Consider the following 17,646-nt stretch of genomic DNA (forward strand, 5'->3'; position numbering starts at 1 on the left):
TAATTTATATTGGTAATAAAAGTATGATTCTTGTTTCCGTAATGGACTTGAGTTGTTAGGGTGTATGAACATTGGTTTAATGGAATTTCAAATTTACAGGAAAAAAAAAAAAAAAATGTTATGACAGCTTTGTGGGGACCGATGAGTAGAGATGGGGGTGAGAAAAAAGGTGGCTGCGAACACTATTTGGGGTTTAGGAAAACCCAAGAAAGGTGGGACCTTTCCAGTTTTCTTTCTTTCGGTCTTACTTGCTCCCACTCTATCGATTTTTCTCTCTCAGTCTCGGAATTTGGAGTGAGGGTGGCGGATTGAAGAGGGAAAGAGAGAAGTGAGAAGAGAAGGTGACAACAACGAAATTTGAAATTCGAAGCTTGGAGAGTTGGAAGTTTTGTTTCTACTAATTGACCCTACTAATTCTGCATTGAGTGTTTTTGCTTGCATGGTGAACAAGGACTCAGTTTCTTGGAATATTATGATACATGGGTGTCTTGATAGTGGTGCTGATAAGGAAGGATTGTGTATGTTTGTGAAAGCAAGGGGTGAAGTGTTTGAACCCAATGTTTCCACTTTGGTTCTTGTTCTTCAAGCTTGTCGCAATCTTAGAGCTATTTATGAAGGTCTGGGCATTCATGGGTTAATGGCTGATATTTCTGTCCATAACTCATTGTTGGGGTTTCACAGTTTGGTCCACAATGAGCGGTATTGGGAAGCTCTGAGCTTATTTCCTTCGATGGCGGAGGCTGGATTTGAGGCTGATGCGGTGACTATTGTCAGTCTTCTCCAAATTTTTGAGAACCTTGCAAGTCCATCCATTCTAGGGTGATACGATGGGGATTTGTATTCAGAATCAGAAGATAAAACTTGGGTTTGAGTTGAATCCAGTTTTGGGGAGTGCTCTGGTTGATTTCTGTTCTAAACGTGGTTGCTTTTCGGAAGCTTTTGAAATATTTAAGGCTACGGATTGTGGTGATGTAATTTCTTGGACTACGAAGATCCGTTCATGTGCAACAGCTCGGGAAAGGGGCATGGCTCTAAGACTTTATTATCGGATGATTAAGGAAAATTATATTCCTACTATTGCTACGATTGGCCGGCCAAATGTTGGTAAAAGTAGCATTTTGAGTATTCATGGGCATTGAGTTCACTCTGGACTAGTATCAGATTTTCGTTATTGATATGTACTCAGAACGTGGGGAAGTTGAGTATGCCAGAATTATATTTGAGGAAGAATTACATGGAAGAAGTCAGGTTTCATGGAATTCCTTACTTACAGGGTATGCACAAAATGGATGTGACTTGGAGGCAGTTTTTCTCTTTCAGCGAATGCTACGTCTAGGGGGAACGAGGAGTTCTAGAGGTTCGTTGCCGCTATGGTTGGTGGTTACATAAATATTGGAATATCAGAATGATGGACGCGGAATAGTTCATCGAAAGGTTAGAGATCTTGGCTTGGATTAATTCCACTCCTCTGGCATAGAGAACTTGGGCTATTAATGGGTTATTAATGGCCCATCCAATTGATACAACTTGGGTTATTAATGGGGACACTTGAAGTCAGTTGGCTTTGTTGACAAAAGCCGTAATGGTAAGCCTTTTAGGAATCGTCCTGTTTATTATCATCTATGGTGTTAAAGATTCAAGGACTTAGTGATAGAAAATAGGTTGTGATGGAATTGATGGGGTGAGCAGCTTATGTTTGTGCTGGAATGGATATGAAAATAGAGAAAATGTTGATGTTGGATTTAGAAAGTGATGTGGGGCTTGAGCTTCCGGGGTCTGAATGTACTAAAAGGTATATCGGCACTAAAGGTAGTTCATTACCCAAAGTCAAAAGCGTTCAGCAGCTCGGTTGGTGAAGCCACTGGTGGTTGTATAAGGAGGTAGAGATGCTTACGAGTTCAGTTATCAACAATGGTTTTGGGTATGCTTTAAGACCCATCATTCGTGTGTAGACTCCAGTTTTGCAGGTATTGGGAGAGGTCTAGACAGTTGACGAGGGAGAGGAGTGATAACTGGGCACTTGTTAGATGTATTCAAGAGTTGAGGATGAAAGGGGCGAGTCGTGATGTTTCAAAAGAACCCGTTAATGCCAAAAGGATGAGCAGCTCTAGTGTGGAAATTAAATGGAGGCCTCTTACATGGTGTTCTCCGTATCTTGATACAGTATTTCTCGTTTGTTTTACAGGAATGGTTTTTCCACTTTGCCGCGGCTGAGTATGTTGTCATTCTTATAACCATGGAGGCACAAATTGTAGTTCGACAACTGATTCGTATCCACTCCATTGCTATTTTCATTTATCGCAGTGGTATCTATCTTCACACTCGACGGCCAGGTTTGGAGGCCCTTTTTATTAATATGCTACAGTTTTCCATGATATGGTCATATATTGTCAGTAAATTTCGATATTAGATATTTCTTTGTTATCATGAACCTTTCTACTCATGGGTAGATGCATCTTTAATAAATGATACTTTTCATCTTGGCTACATGTTGTCACTCAATTTGTGTAGGCTAGAAATGCTAATGTTATATTTTGTATCTTGAGTCACTTGTATGTATTGGAGATTGAACCTTGACCTCCACATAAAGTTCAGAGAAATCATAGTTGTGTTTCACAGCCAGCGTAAGTGCATATGGAATGTTTGGCGAAACGCGCGTAAAGGTGTTTGTTATATGTACATGTGAAAAAGGGAGCCCTTCATGAAGGTGACATAGTGATATGAAGGCGAAATGCACACAACGAATAACTTGGAAATCCGGAGGAACCCAAGAGGAGAGGTGGTACTCAGAATAGTCTGACCCGTAATGGAAGAAGCTTCTAACATTCTTCTTAGACTAAAGTACGACAACCATAGAAGGCAGAAGAGGCAGTGGTAGACATTGACAACTATGAAGTTCCGAGGCAGAGGAACAAGGAGATCCAGAGTTTGGGACTGAGATTGACGGATTGGAGCGTCCAAATACAAATTGTAAGTTTATTACAGAATGGATGCAGAGACATACCGTGGCAGGTAACTTCTTATTTTGCTGTCATGAACATAATAGACGGACGAGTAGTGACTCAGTCGTCGACCAGTGTCGCACTGGGGGCAGCCAGGTCTTGTCCCCATCCTTCGTAATATATATGTGGGGATAGAGTTGGGTTATCCCCAAACCTTGTGATATTCCACAGACCTGTTAGCGCTAAGTTATCTAGGTGTCCACGGACCCGGATGGGTAACATGGCCGTACACCTCAGGGTAAGATGGATTATACATAGTATTGAGCATATGATCGCTGCTATTTCTTGTATACATACACTTTTGTTTACTGTTCTTCATTAAAACTCACGTGTTATGCATGCAAAACTCAAATATGAAAGTTTCAGGTTACAGAGAAAGAGAAAGATCTCCAAGGCAGCGGAGGGGATGAGCCCTTCGTGGACGATGAAGCCAAAGACAGCGGACGGCGTGGTCCGAATACAACTTGGGTGCAAGTTGAGTGGCCCGGGCAAACTCAGCGGCCCCAACATCTCCATATTCAACTTGGGTGCAAGCTGAGTGGCCCGGGCAAACTCAGCAGCCCCAACATCTCCATAGGAAACACAGGTGCAAGCTGAGTGGCCCAGGCAAACTCAGCGGCCCCAACATCTCCAGAGGCAACTTGGGGGAAAGCTGAGTGGCCCGGGCAAACTCAGCGGCCCCCAACATCTCCATAGTCAACTTGGGTGCAAGCTGAGTGGCCGGGCAAACTCAAAGAGAGCCCAACATCTCCGAAGCAACTTGGGGGCAGCCGATCGGCGGGGCAAACTCAGCGGCCCCCAACATCTCCATAGTCAACTTGGGTGCAAGCTGAGTGCCCCGGGCAAACTCAATGGCCCCAACATCTCCATACTCAACTTGGGTGCAAGCTGAGTGCCCCGGGCAAACTCAGCGGCCCCAACATATCCACAGGCAACTTGGGTGCAAGCTGAGTGCCCCGGGCAAACTTAGCGGCCCCAACATCTCCATAGTCAACTTGGGTGCAAGCTGAGTGGCCCGGGCAAACTCAGCGGCCCCAACATCTCCATATTCAACTTGGGTGCAAGCTGAGTGGCCCGGGCAAACTCAGCGGCCCCAACATCTCCATAGGCAACTTGGGTGCAAGCTGAGTGGCCCTGGCAAACTCAGCGGCCCCAACATCTCCGTAGGCAACTTGGGGGAAAGCTGAGTGGCCTGGGCAAACTCAGCGGCCCCCAACATCTCCATATTCAACTTGGGTGCAAGCTGAGTGGCCCGGGCAAACTCAGCGGCCCCAACATCTCCATAGGCAACTTGGGTGCAAGCTGAGCGGCCTAGGTAAACTCAGCGGCCTCCAACATCTCCATAGTCAACTTGGCGGCAAACTGAGTTGCCCCAACATCTCCAAGGCAGCGGAGGGGAGGAGCCTTTTGTGGACGAGGAGGTCGGATTCAACTTGGGGGCAAGCTGAGCGGCCCGGGCAAACTCAGCGGCCTCCAACATCTCCATAGTCAACTTGGTGGCAAACTGAGTTGCCCCAATATCTCCAAGGCAGCGGAGGGGAGGAGCCTTTTGCGGACGAGGAGGTCCGGATTCAACTTGGGGACAAACTGAGCTGACCCCAAAGTCTCTAAGACAGTGGAGGGGATGAGCCCTTCGCGGAAGCAACTTGAGGTTATCGAAGGAACACACAAAGAACATGAGATCAAGTCATGGTACGGCGAAGGTTTAGAATTCAAGTACGAGTACAGGAGAGGTCATGTAAACCCCAAATTTGAGTTTTTGGGCCTTGTTTTGTCATTATCGATATGGGGGTGACATTTTTAAAATGCATGTAGCTAACCACCTAAAATCAAGTTGATTGGTACAACCAAATGTTTGAGTCGAGCGGTGGCTGTATAGGTGATCGTTTGTTTATTTAGTTGTATTAATCATCCCCTTTCATGCTCTAATGGTATGGTATGTACAGGAGTGTACAGCTCATGGCTCATGGCTTTTATAGCTAAGGTTTTAGTGTGCGCATGGCTATTGTTAAATTTTATTTTTGGCGAATGAATACTTCCAGGACCAAGTATTCTTTGAGTTTGGTATCCTGGTGTATTAGTATGAGATGGAAGAACTACGTATGGCTTGATCCTTGAAAGGGAAGCAGCCGTGCCAGGAGGCTTCCCTAGATGCGGGAATTACACAGAGAGTAAGTTTTACTATGACTTGAATATTTATTGCTATGTGTGTCACTATTTCTTGTCATGTTTGTATGCACATGGGTGCAAGATTAGAGATACCTTCATTTGTTTAATTTGTCGAGTCGATATTAGTTTGTTACTCAAGTGATCTAGCATTTATCCATCCTTTATGTATGGGTATATTTGGAATATGCAGGTTTAGATGGGTTTGTTGAGACTGATCTGGTAACGTGGAGATATATGTTAGTTGCATTGTATAAGTAGTGTAGTAAAGTTTCTGGAATGTTATTTGTATATTTATAGTTTTCTTCTTATTCGAGGATTGGTTACTTGACTTAACTGGCATTGGTCGAGATGGTCAAGTAGCTGGTTCTATGAATCAGTATATCTTTTAGTAGTCGGGCGTATGACTGAAGCACAAGGTTTTATATTTGGTTTGGTTGTATTCGTATTAAATGTTCAGGTTATGACAGGTTACTATGTTTATGAAATGTTGAAAGTATAGTGGAGGTTTTGCCAAAATTTCTCCAGAAAGGAAACAACTTGGGTATATTTGTTCGAGCTTTGAGACGCTGGCGCTTGGCGAGTCAAGGTCTTCTTGGATCCGTCGTCTTCATCGATGGACCCGAGAGGGGGCATTTGTATAAGCTAGAGTCATGACCACGGACATCACAAGTAAGAGGAGCGATAGAGAGACAAGTGGGCCTCGGATGGTATTGGGCCCAAAGAGACAAGCGAACCTTGGATGGTATTGGGCCCAAGAGATGGGCCCAAAGAGAAAAGGCCCAGTGACTTTGACCTAAAAGAGGAGATGAAGGAGAGAGGAAAAGGGGAGAAAAGAAGAGGGTGAGAAAAAAAGAGGAGGCGGCAGTGAAAGAGAGGAGGAGAGAGAACTACGACACAACTTGATCCCCCGGGAAGTCGGGGGTACGTAGGCAGCCCAAATGGGATCAGCTGAAAGGTTCAAAGGAGAAGGAGTGTCATTTTCGTGAAAGACTGAGGAGGTGTGAGGTTAAAGGGTATAATCGGGGTTAATACAAGCTTCTAAAGAACTGTTGTGTTACATACCAATTCTTGACAGCTTTTAGTGTTAATTTCTTGACGCTTTTGTTTCTCATGGTGACGCTTAAATAAAAACAGTCATAAAGAAGGTTTATTTCTTTACGTTTTTTCTAGTAAAACTATGACAGTTAAGTAAAACATGTCACTCAAAAGGATCTAGTTATGACGTTTATAAATGAATTTTTGTCATATTAAGTTTGAGCGTTTATGTCAGTTTCTCCAGAACCGTCATTAAAATTATGGCGCTTTTTGTTAACTTTTATGACGGACTCTATAATGATGGTTGTTTTTTTAATGAAAAAACGTCACTAAACTAGTTTCATGACGGCTTTTAGCTGTCATTACAAGTCTTTTTTTTAGTAGTGAGTTATGACGAAAACGGCTATAACGTTTTGTTCGATGATCGGATTCACAATCCGCTTTTTGTGTTAGAAAGCTAACTCAGAGATGTTTTCAACGGTGTATGGCTTGAAGCCTAATTCGTCTAGAGCTGATTCAGTTTTACAATTCTTTATGGGCCGATTTTTCGTCGAATAGCAAAAGGTGGTAATCCGATTTTTCAATCGGATAGGTATCGTATTCCTTACCAAATCTATGCAATTCTTTGTTTTATATTGTGAGATGAATTAAAACATATAATTGCATGCTAGGGTTTTTAATTTAAGGAAATTTAAAATCTAAGTCTATATGTTCTAGTTATTTATCTAGTCAATATGTTGTGGCACTGGGTGTTGGTTAACTTGTATTGAAAGTTTTTTTATTAACTAGATATAATTGTTTGAGATTAATTTTTCTTTTGTACATATATATATGATAACCAAGGTTGGTGTCTTTGTTGGTAAATGATATGCATGTAAAGAGATATTGAAGTTTGTTGATCCCACATCTAGTAGTAATGGAGTTACACTTCTATTGATATAGAACCCCACACCTTAGATGAGGTCCAACTGAGGATTGGGCCAAGTGATGGCTAAGTTTGGGGACAGTATCAATCTTGGGTGAGACATCTGTGACGATACCATGGATGATCCCTAAGCTTGGTCCTAGTCATGCCTGACTGGTGAGACAAAGCCGATGGTTCGGTTAGACCAGTTTCGGTCCAAGGTAGAGATTGTTAGGTGTATGGACCGAATTGGATGTTGTTGATCTTAATAATCTTATACGTCTACTTACATGATTTCTTGTTCTATTAATGTTTGGCATGGTAGATTATGTCATATTAATAGGAAATATGTTAAGAACATGAGCATACTTGGTTTAATTCCTAATTTGAATGATGATGATTTTGTACACGGTGAATCTTGCACTAAGGCCAAAATCACAAAGAAGCGTCACAAGTCAGTTGAAAGAAGTACAAATCTACTTGGTATACACTGATATTTGTGAGCTTGAAGGTGTTCTAACTAGAGGTGGTAAAAGATATTTTATTATGTTCATTGATGGTTGCTCGAAATTTACATATGTTTAATTGCTAAAGATAAAAAGTGGTGTTTTTTATGCTTTTAAAGCTTATGTACTTGAGGTTCAAAATCAGCATGATAGGAACATTAAAGTAATTCAAAGTGATTGAGGTACTGGATATGGTTATGCTGATTTTAATCTTTTTCTTGCAATCACATGATATTTTTTATGAGATGACAACTCCTTATTCACCTGAAATGAATGGAGTAGATGAACGTAAGAACAAAACACTTCAAGGGATTAATTGTTGCTATGTTGCTTAGTTTTGAAACACCTTCAAATTTGTGGATGAAGCTGTTTTGATTGTTAGTTATATATGTGTTAGATAGAATTGCTAATTCTAAGACAAAGGTTACACTGAGCTATGGAAGAACTCAACAAGAAGCCTAATTTGAGTTACTTCAGAATATGGGGATGTTTGGCTTTTGTAAGGAAGCATGATCCAAAGATCTCAAAGCTTGAGAGCAAAACTTATGAGTGTGTCGTTTTAGGCAATGCTATGGAGAGCAATGCCTATGTTTTTTTTAGATATGAAGAGTAATGTTTTTGTTGATCATCTTATATTGAGTTTCCTGAAGATAGATTTCCATATTTATCTAGAAATAGTGGGGGTAGTATCCTCCAAGGCCCCTAATAATGATGTTTCTGACACTGACATATCTAGATTGCATGATAGGATCATGTACACAGAAAATGAACCTAGAAGATATAAAAGAGCTTAGGGTCACTAAGGTTTTAGAACCCGACTTTGTCACTATACTTTGGAAGGAGATCCCTCCTCCATTGAAGAAGCTCTCACATCTTTTGATTTCGAGTTTTAGAGAAAAGTCATGTAAGAGAGATTGATTCTCTCATGGAAAACAAAACTTGGAAACTTGTTGATTTGTGTATTGGTTGTAAAACTATAGGAATCAAATGGCTATGTGTTTAGCATTGGTGGAGGTGTTGTATCTTGGAAGTCCAAGAAACAGACCATAATATCATAGTTTGCTATGGAGTCTGAGATTATTGCTTTGGCTAGTACGAGTGAAGAAGCTAGTTGAATACAATGTCTTCTTACTCATATACTAGTCTAAGATAGACAATATTAGTTACAATGATACTTTGTTGATAGCATTACAGCTATTACTGGGAGAGTCCGTATTATTTTGATTTTGTGAGATCTAAAGATAACCTTACAGATTCACAAACCAAATCTCTGGCCAGAGATACAATGTGGATCGCTCTACTAGCATGGGACTGAAGCCAATTGAAAGATGAACATCTATGATGGTAACCCAACCTAGGGACTAGAGATCCCAAGAACTAGGTTCAAAGGGAAGAACAAGTCATAGAATGTTGGATGTGAGACATGCATTGTTACTTATCTGTCTCGTAGTTGGATAGTAAAATGTATGAAATCTTACAGCGATAAATAGAGGTTGAGGTTTTCTGGGAAAAACTCTTAATGAAGTTATATGGTCCTTATGGGCGGAGTGTATAGCTACATGAGCACTCTTGATAGACTCACCTAGTGAATGTGAAAGTAGAGGCCGCTTTCTATGAGAATGAGGGCTGATTCTCTAGATCATTCACGAATCCAGGAGAGCACAGGGCCTTTAATGTGCATAACATGAAAGGAGAACACTGGATATGTTGTGTGTGATTATAACTTATTGTATACTCAAGACGTAAGTTTAAGACTTAGTCACTTATAGCTCTTATACTTTGAGTAATTTTCACTACGTAAAAGTTTAAGTCATGGACACCTTCATCTATGCATAACATGTTGATACTGATATTAATTGCCCTTAAGTATATTTTCTATTTTGTTTTTATCAAAAATAAGTGGGGGGTTGTTGTGTTATTTTGAATAAAACAAGAGGTGAACTTGGGCTTGGGCTTGGGCTCTTTTTTATCCTTTATCTTCTTTTTGGTAAACCATTTTTCTTAAATTGTTTCCGGATAAGTTTGGAAACAGAATTGGATATGGATTGGGAAACATATGTGATAGACTTGTAGAATCCAATTCTTATTGGGAAACTGGATCAATACACTATCAGGATCTATTAAGTGCTCCACGTTTTTCCTCTATAAATACTCCTAGAGCAACAACTAATAAGATAAGCGAAAAACTATTTTCTATACTACGTTGAGGGCAATCATAAGATCAGTATCGTGGTTCTTCTTTTCTTCTTTGGTTTATCTGAAGTAAACAAAAGAGAGTATAACTGGTTGTTGTATCCTGGAGGTTGACGCGCTTTGTCTGCATAAAGAGGAACAGACGCGAAACAACCTTAAAGAAAGCGTTTGATCCGTGCCTCAGCCAGCCTTCTTTATATTCACAGTTTGTTCTTGTTGTAGCAATTGTTACCAACATAAATGTACAGGTATGATAGTTGGCTCACAACTTGATAGCTTAGGCAGTTAGCATTAAACTTTCCAAAGTTACTCATAAAATAGTGTCACCATATAGAGCTTCCCACAATGAACCTGAAAATCACAACCAAAAGCTTGGAGGCGCACTCAAGATAATTCACCATATTGAAATAAACAATTAACCATTTCAAAACCAAAAATTATATTACAACTGACTGTAATCATCAAACAAAGTAAATGTTTGAAACTGATTGAAATGAAACAAAAAAAACTCAAAACACTACAACTAAAACAATTGATGACTTATCTATGGTTAGAGAAAAAAAAGATAAAACCCCTAATGTAATGGAATCTGTTCATGCAATTCTACTCATCATAAACTTAAGTCATAGTACTAAAAACCATTGTTTCTTATATCAATGGAATTATAAGTGAAGAAGATTGATGAAAGTAAAATTAACAAAAAAAACTTTGGCAAAGTGAATTATAAATAAAATTACACTGTGTAGATTGTAAAGGTTATGTTTCGTCTAACCTTACAGGTGTAGGTAATTTGGAGAAGATGGAATGGTTGATTAGGTTTGATCAAGTTCGCATGGACGAACTGCTTACGTATCAAGTTCTCTCTCTAGGGGGGAACTTGAATCAGGTCAGACGAAATTCCTCATCCTTTTTATATAGGCAAGGAGATCGTATCTCTTGCTCTTCTGCTTCAGGTTAGATCCAGATCTTCAAGTCACTTATGATCCATGAAGGCAAGTTATGAAGAATCAATAAGCTGCGTGTCTAAAGCTTCGGTCTTGATGGTTTGTAATAAAAGCTTACGTTACGAGTCGTTGTGGAATGAGAGGAGTGGGCGCTATGGAGGTCGCTTCTTGGTGAGACCGGCTACTCGACCCGAGTCACTTTGAAGCGAGCTCGTAGGTCAAGTACGAGAGGTTGGTGCCTTGGTGGTGACATCACTCTGGTCGCGAGTTGAATAGGTTGCTTGCCTGAGTGGAGTTGCTATAAGGCGAGCTCTGAGGACGAGGATATGAGGTAGGTTGTTAGGTCTATATGTGTTGGACACGTATGTGGCATTCATTGGATCTGAATATTACTCCCTCACACAGCCCCATCTCAGTAGGTCATTTAGTACGTTTTAACGATCTGCTAAGAGAAAACGTTTGCACATGTGTAGCGTATGTGTGGAATAATAATCGCCTCATTTTGTGGAAGTCTAAAAGACAAGACATAAGGCGATGTGTCGGTTTAGGGTTCAGTGCAATGATGGCCTGTATTGGGAACTGGAACGGGCGGCGTGTATAAGACGTTTTGGGGAACTAGAGAGTTACCATTTTGCCTCATTTTCTTCAGATTTTTTAGAACGTTGAGTGCTCAGATTAGTTCAATCTCCTCCGTTTTTTCTCTTCTCATTTGATAGTTAAACTTTGCTTGTTAGGATCTTTCCTTTTTTTTATCTTCACACCATGTCTGACTCTGATGGTACACGATCGGAGGAGGTTATAGTTGGGTCGGTAGGGTTTGATAGTGAGGAAGCAGACTATGTAAGATCTGAATCTGTAGTTGCTTTGGAGAGTAGCCCTAGACGTTGTGATGGTTCTTCTTCTAGTGGATTGCCCCCTATAAATGTAGATAAGCGTGCTTTAGAAAGTTTTGGAGATTTGAGGGATGTCTGTGGTATAGATGTTAGCGACCTGGAGATACATGAAATAGAGGATAGTGTTGACACTTTAAGTAATGTGTACACCCCACGAGGATATGGGGTGGTAGTTTGTGAAGGGCAATTGCGAGCTGGTATGAGGATACCGTTCTCGCCACTTATCTATAATTTTCTAAACTTTTGTAAGAAAGCGCCTTGCCACTTCGTTGACAACACTTGGCATTTGTTGAGAGTTTTTGACCTGTTGAATGAGAGATTGGGGTACCGTGTTGAGGTGGCTGATATTATTGAGCATTTCGCTGTAAAGCGATCTCGTGCTAATAATTTTAGTTTACATACGCTAACGGAGAAATCGAGCGTTCTGGACGGTGTGAGCCGCGAGCTTTGAGAGAGAAGGTTGTTGTTGTTAATTGGAAATTACTGTGCTAGTGGGTTTGCAGTTCATACTAGGGTTTGCAATTTTTCTGGTATGTCTTGTGTCCTTTGTTGTATATTGAGTGATATTAGTTTGTTTTGAGCTGACTTAATTTGGCACTGGGTGTTTTGCAGAGGTCGATATCTCCCATCGTACTGAGCGGATCGAGAGGTTCGCTAAGCTTAGCCGAGCTAAGAAGCAAGAGAAACTTCCTGAGGTAGCTGCTTTCTTTGTGGAAAGGAGAGGTTGTGGGATAAGGCTCAAGCGAAGGAGTCAAAAGAAAAGGGCCCGTGGTCAGGTCGATAGTGAGTCTTCTAGCGAGTTTGTCATGGAGAGGGAAAATAGTGGCGTTTTGACCAGAGAGTAGGGCAGGGAACGGGTCAAGTTCGGGTCGGATATGGCTATATCCGAATCCAAATCCAAATAGTTTTACAATATCCAAACCCGAACCGTACCCGAATCCAAATAAAACCGAAATCTTATATCCGAACCCAAACCAAACCCAACCAATCCAAAAGGATAACACTAAAAATGCAAAAAAGGCCAAAAAATATATCTGAACCCGAACCGACAGACCCAAATCCAAACCCGACTCGAATAAATAAACGGATATGAAAATCGACCCGAACCTGAACTATTCAGGTCGAGTCAGATTCGGGTCAAATCTGACCCGATTCCCTACCCTACCAAGGAGGCTAGGACCAAGAGCCGGAGAGGCCTTTGAGGCCTATGGGAGGTACTGGGACCTCTGGGGGTGATGGTGGGGTGCCCAAGCTTGGTGGTGGGAAGGGTCACCATTCTGGTTCTGATCCTGCTTCCCGGGAACACGCTAAGAAGCGAGCACCCGCTCTGGTGGATGTAGATAAGCTAAGAGTTTCAGTTCGCAAACCTGGAAGTTTGTTGAAAAGAAAAATTGTTGTTGACGACGATAGGGTGGCAAAGGCAGCTCGTCTGGAAAGCATAATGAGGGAGGATTCTGGACACCATTATGTAGGTAAAAAAACTGGGCGTTCTAATGGAGGCTCGGGCTCTCGGGTGAGGTCGTTCCAGAGGATCAATCTGGGATATGATGACCTGAACCCACTCAAGAGGGATAAGGGTACAACTGCTATGACTGTTATTCCTCCTGCTAGAAGAGAAAAGTCTTCTGGCAAGGGTAGTGCCAAGGTTGGTCCTGGTAAGGGGAAAGGTGGTGCTCTTGAAATGGGTGTCACCTATGTTAATCCCGATACTGGAGAGACCCAATACGTGATTAGGTCTTATTATAGCTTCCAGTCGACTCCGATCGCAAGTTGCTTGTTGGATAGCATCGTTCTTGATGGAGATTGGCGGAACTTGGATGCTATGGGCGACCTTGCTGCAAACGTGAGCGCCATGGACCTTGCATATTGCTTGGTACGTATTTGTATAACTTGGCCTTTTACTGTGTATGAGTAGGATGATATATATATTGATTTGTGGACGTACTGCTGCTTCGTAGGTACTATCTGGGTACCAAAAATTCAAAGAGTTGGTCATGATCATAGAGGCTGAAAAGGGCGAGCGAGAGAAGATGAAGGAAGAACTAGAAAACGTGCGTTTTGTTCAAGTCTCTCTCCAAACCAGCTAAGACGAACTGAAGAAGCAGCACAATCAAGTCGCTCTGGAGAAAATGATCATGGTGGGGGCGTTGGAGGAGGCAAATGACGAACTGGCACAGTACACCGTGTATGTGGAGAAGGCAACAGTTGCTAAGGCAGCGAAGGATGCCTATGAGACTCTGTTCAGAGAGGCGACCGAGCTGGCCAAGGAGTACGACGATCTGGAGCAGAAATACCTTTAAAAATGGGAGGTTGGAAGTCTTCAAAAACAAAAATTTCGGCGAGTTTCGATCATTGTAGAAAAGATAGAAAGTAAGAGTTGAGAAATAAGAAGTGAGAAAAGAGAGAGAGAGAGAGTGGAGACGAAGAGACTGAACAGAGATAAAAAGTTGAGGAGTGTAAAAAAATTTCTTTTATGTGCAAAATGACGATTTTACCCTTGTGTCGTACAAGAATCTTAGTATTGTTCATCGGAACCACGAACAACATAGGAAAAGGTTCGGCTGTTTTGTTCCCAAAAAAAACTTGAGAAAAACAACCAATAATGGCTTAACTTTAAAGAAGCCATCTAATCTCTAGTACCATTCAAGCACCGTGATACGAAATTCAAGACCTAAAAGCAAACGATATATTCATTGTAAGATAGCAATAGTAAAAGAATGCACATAAACCATTTAATAGACAATCATGTCCAAAAGGTCAAATCTATAATCCTAAGAGTTTAAACATGACTATTGAATGTCTTGAACAGTTAAAATAATTTTGATCAGACAAAAAACATATATATCCAAAAAAGAGAAAAGAACATACATACCTAATTATTGGGCATATTTTTTGGAACAAAGATCCCCCAAGAACAGATGGCTTGAGTAGGTAATATCAAACTGTAAATGCAATAAGAAAAATATATTAAGAAAAACACAAAAGAAGGTCTGGGAAAGACGCCGCGTAATGCCTATGAATTGAAACAAATTCAATTATTTAACTTCAAAGTACAAACATATGACCCATCCAATTGCTTCCCTTGAAGCTACTTGTCAATGATCACAGAAAGGTTTAATTACCAATGCATACGCAACTGATAATAGACATATCCCAAAAACATACTTCAATGCCTCCAAGTATATAGCAATATGTATTATGCCTAGACGTATACTGTGATTTTTGAAAGAGCATACAAAGTGGGTATATATACCATGTTATATATAGCATGAATCTAACTAATAGATAAAAAATACAACTAATTATTATAATAAATTCAACCTTAAATTGTAGCAATGATTAAAAAATAAAGGATAAACTACTGTTTTAACCTTTGTACTATTGGTCAACTAACATTCTCCCCCTTGTACAAATTTAACAGTTTAAACCACATTGTACTCTTGGTCAACTAACATTCTCCCCCTTGTACAAATTTAACAGCTTAAAACACATTGTACTCTTAGTCAACTAACTTTCTCATCTTTGTACTGTTTGTTTTGTTTTTTTTTTTTAATGCTAAATATCCTAGTCATCGGGTTATGCCCACGTGTACAAGGGTGAGAATGTTAGTTGACCAAGAGTACAATGTGTTTTAAGCTGTTAAATTTGTATAAGGGTGAGAATGTTAGTTGACCAAGAGTACAATGTGTTTTAAGTTGTTAAATTTGTACAAGAGAGAAAATGTTAGTTGACCATAGTACAAGGGTTAAAACAGTAGTTTATCCAAAAATAAATTACAAAGAAATTATTCAACTATTACCCACGACAAATCTCTCCAAAAAAGACAGATCTTAATCGAATGGCTATACAATATGGAAAGATTGTATTACCTATACAATAATCTGGAATAATACAAACCTAATTAATTAAAAACTATGATTAGGCTAATATGAAACCCCAAAGAATGGATAATCGATTAATTCAATCATATGGTCAACTGGCACACCAACACAAAAACGTTATCCATTTAAGCTAAGTAAACATGATTTCATTGTAAAATTTAACCACCATTAATCTAGTAAAACTCATATTATAGAAACTTAGAACTAACACAACAACAAACTTAAGATATGATGGATGAAAAGAAAACAAATCAACAAACATGGAGAATGACCGACAGGACGAACCTTCAACTAACTTCTCATATTTGAATCAATCTTTTGTTGAAGTTTTGAATAATAAAATCACTGCCAATAAAATGGATCTTCTATTTATTTGGTTTTTTTTTTTTTTTTTTTTTTTTGTAAGTGGAAATTTTTATTAATAACGATAACAAGTTTTACAAATAATTAAGACAAGCGTACAACAAGTTGCGCCGCAAGTCCTTTCTGAATGAAAAATCATATCCTCCTAAATGCAAACTTGTTGAACTAGCTGTCATAACATTACTATCTATAACTTTATGCAAGCTCTTAAGGAGCTCAACAAATTGTTGTGCCAAGAAATCAAAAATGTCGAAACTGAACGGAATGAAACAATGTTGGTTAACCTTACAAGCACCTTTGTGTTTCTCAATCTTCCATGTCGCTGCTCTATAAGATGTTTCTCCCACCTCAAAGACTCCATTCCCAAACCCTACCAACGGAGATGCTTCAGTTACAATAACACACGCATGCTTCCCCTCCGACTAACTATAGATTAATACATCCGCAGGCTAAAGCGTCGCTCTACCCTCATTCGAATCAGTGAGAAAATTAATAGGAGCTTCCTTCTTCACTTGTACCCTAGCCCTCCAAAATGTGTTACATAAAATGTCTCTGACATGATCATGTCGGTATTTGAAACCTGGAAAATGTCTACAATGTGCTGCATGGTCCTCGAAAGCATCCAATCTACTCTTTTTGCAAATAGGGCATAGACCACCATCAGAGTACAAATGAATCATGAGACAGTACCGGAGAATAGAATGATACTCCACCAGCGACATACGCTACATACCCAAGTCCTTCCATCAGAATAGCAAGTAGAAAATCTTTTGTGTGTTCTGACTGAAAACATCCAATGACTATTTTTTAACGAGTAGATAACTTAAAGTCACTCTCAAGACTAGCACCAATCTTATCGTAAAACGCTTCTGCCAAAACTTTTTGTGGTTTTGAGGTGACAGTAGCATTCACAGCCAGAGAGTTGAGGTCAAAATCGGTTAGACAGAGACTCAATGCACTACTAGCAACATCAAGAATCTCATCCAAAAACATTGTGCCACAACTCCTAAGAATATGGTTTTGAATCTCAAAAGTCTGACAACGGAAAACCACAAAAGCAAAAGTAGAGACATCAGTGGCACAATAAATACCTAACCTATCAAGACGTAATGGGAGTGTCGATAAACACCACTATAAATCACTGAAGCCAGAACCATCATAAACCACAATACCCTAGAGAACACTGCGGAGATGCCAATCAAAATTCTTAGTTGGCTTTCTGAAAAGAGCTGGCGGACAATTACTATACGAATCGCAAAAACCACCTTGTAGAGCCTAACACAAGCTCATAAGAGTGCTAACTCACACTGTGGATATTCCAAAATAGCTAAACGGTTCATTAAATTCATAATCTTTTCAACACACTTGCGAGTAAGACCTATGACAAAGTATGAATCAATGTTGACCGCACCTCCAAGCAACTTGACCACCTGTTGAGGACGGGACAAATCTGAAGGAAAGAGACCAGAAGTGGAGCGACGTGGATCCCGTGATGGCCAAAAAAATTTCTTTTTTTTTTTTTTTTTGGTTTTCAGATAATGAAGCTTCATATCGATCTTCTATGCAAATCAGGACTAGAACAATATTGTGTAAGCCTTAATCTAGAAGATGAGGGTTTTTTTTAGGCTCAGGCGAGGAGAGAGAGTTGGGTTTTTGTTCTATCCTTGTGAATTGACGATTTTGCCCCCAACACACACGCACAATAGAGAGCGAAAAGACGAGGGTGACAAACACGAAACGTGACTTTAATTTTCAT

Source organism: Coptis chinensis, chromosome 2 (assembly GCF_015680905.1).
Source record: "Coptis chinensis isolate HL-2020 chromosome 2, ASM1568090v1, whole genome shotgun sequence".
Classification (NCBI taxonomy): domain Eukaryota; kingdom Viridiplantae; phylum Streptophyta; class Magnoliopsida; order Ranunculales; family Ranunculaceae; genus Coptis; species Coptis chinensis.